General features: G+C 37.7%; 1 long non-coding RNA gene across 1 annotated transcript in view; it reads right to left on the reverse strand.

The window, feature by feature from the left end:
- LOC140920842 (uncharacterized) overlaps window positions 1-528 on the reverse strand; it is a 2,641-nt gene extending 2,113 nt beyond the window's left edge. Inside the window, exon 1 of the long non-coding RNA XR_012163394.1 lies at window positions 65-528. This is a non-coding gene — a long non-coding RNA (uncharacterized lncRNA). The remainder of the gene's footprint in view (window positions 1-64) is intronic.
- Window positions 529-964: the final 436 nt, after the last annotated feature.

Below are 964 nucleotides of genomic sequence, written 5' to 3' on the forward strand. Positions count from 1 at the left end.
TCGTTTCCACACAACTACAGATAAGGCCCTAGATGCAAACTAAAAGTTTGGAAGGAGCCCTTACCTTCGCGTTAGCTCTAACGTGCGTTTCCGGTACCGTGAGCAAATCCGGTAAAAATCTCCGCTCGCAACGTCGCCTCCAAATTGGTCCCCTAGCACCGTAGCGTGGTAGTGAGCAACTTTCCCTTCTAACTCTTCGCGAAATGAAGCTTGGATCTAGAAGAAACGGAGGGGTTTGTGTTTGGATCTCAAATACCGTTTTTCTTCGTTTTCGAATCAAAGAGGAAGAGTGGAGTTGCGAAATCCTTGTCGTAACTCTCACCCAACCTTGGGTTACTAGTTTTGAAGAAAGGAAAGCGACGAAAATGAAAATGGGAGAAAGAGGGAATTTGGCCGCGGGTAGCAGAGGAAGAAGATGGAAAATCAGATTTTCCTTCCTTCCTTTTTCCTTTCTTTGTTTTTCCTTCCTTTCTATTTCCTTCTTTCCTTTATATAACCTTTTCTTTTCCTTTTCCTTTCTTCTAATTTCCTTTCTTTCTATTCTCTCCAAGCAAACATATATATATATATATATATATATTAAATATAACTTAACAAATGTCTCAAAATATCTAGATATTTGTTAAATTACCATTTTACCCGTAACGCATTAAATTCTCCGTAAAGGATTTACCGCACTTAATTTAAATTTATTTATCGATGAGTAATTCTAAACGGGGTCAAAATAACTTTTTGATCCTATACACTCCATAATATTATTAACTTTGGCTAAAAAGCCTCCGAGCCAAAATCTAAAACATATAAAATACATAAAGTGTACTTTAAAATTATGGGTCTTACATTCATGATACTGATTGCTATAATCACATGACAAGCCAGAGGGAATGGCTGGTGGATGTTGATACATCAAGAAGGAGCAAGATCAGGTTTGTTGATGATAGAACTTTGGAAGCCGAGGGAGTTG

The sequence above is a fragment of the Cicer arietinum genome, chromosome 6, assembly GCF_000331145.2.
Source record: "Cicer arietinum cultivar CDC Frontier isolate Library 1 chromosome 6, Cicar.CDCFrontier_v2.0, whole genome shotgun sequence".
NCBI classification, from domain to species: domain Eukaryota; kingdom Viridiplantae; phylum Streptophyta; class Magnoliopsida; order Fabales; family Fabaceae; genus Cicer; species Cicer arietinum.